Below are 1,066 nucleotides of genomic sequence, written 5' to 3'. Positions count from 1 at the left end.
ACTGGCGGTGGGTTGGTTACCTGCAGGGCAGAGAGTGTTTGCTTCTGCCCATCCAAATCCCTTGAACAGAGCTCAGGGAAGGGGAGAGAGGAGCAGGCTGCTGCCACATCCCCAGTGTCTGCAGCATCCCAAGGGACTGTCCCCAAACAGCCCCATGCTGGCTCCACAATCCCTGGAGCCCCTTTTTGGGAAGGGGGCTCCCACCAGCCTTTCTCCCCAGCTGATGCTTTTCCATGCCCATGAGAGGCTGCCCGTGAGGAGGGCAGGCTCTCCAAAAGAGGTGGCAGGTACTCAGCACAGCACCCAGCACGTTACCCAAGGTTTGTCCCCCAGTCGTGTTGGTAAGACAAGGTGGTTCTTGTGGAGATTTCCAGCACGTGGTGCTCGGGCTGCGGCTCATGCCCTGCTGAAGGCACCGTCAGATTTATTAGGGAGTTTCTGCTGTCACTCTGGTTGTGTTTACATCTTAAAATGCTCTTCTCGCTCTCCCCAGGAATCACCTTTTGGGAGGATTAACAATCTTGGAGCCAAACAAGAGTTGTGGTTATAAAAAAACCAGTATTTGGTGATATGCAGGGAGCAACGTGGTGTCTCCGAGGACAAAGATCTCCCCATCCCGGGTACATCAGAGCTCATTATCATGTTAATCTGACTGATTGCAGCCTCCCAGAAGGATTCCACATATGGTCACTTCTGTAGCACAAATAAGATCCGTTTTGCCTGAATCACGAGGCTCGTGCTGGTCCCTTCCTGGCCGGATGATCTTTATTCATGAGCTGCAATTCCAGGCGATGTAAATATTAATTGCTTTTGAACCTGCCCTTAGTTTTTATTCCGACTCAGGGTTTTGAACGTCTACCTGGTGCGCGGAACCCTTAGTTTGGGTTGTTTGCTTTGGTTCTGCTGCTCGAGTCCCCAGGAGCAGGAGCCGTGTCCTCTCCCTGCACCCTGGGGGGCTGCGCTTGGGGGGGGCAGGGGGCTCTAAGCTGGGGCTCGGGGGGTTCTCTGCCTGCTCAGATCTTCCAGGTGCTACTGGCCCGGGGTGTTGGTCAAACTGCTCCCTCCA

The sequence above is a fragment of the Chaetura pelagica genome, unplaced genomic scaffold (assembly GCF_000747805.2).
Source record: "Chaetura pelagica isolate M959 unplaced genomic scaffold, ChaPel_1.0 scaffold658, whole genome shotgun sequence".
Taxonomy (NCBI): domain Eukaryota; kingdom Metazoa; phylum Chordata; class Aves; order Apodiformes; family Apodidae; genus Chaetura; species Chaetura pelagica.
The sequence above is the reverse complement of the archived record's forward strand: the minus strand, read 5'-3'. Positions refer to the sequence as shown.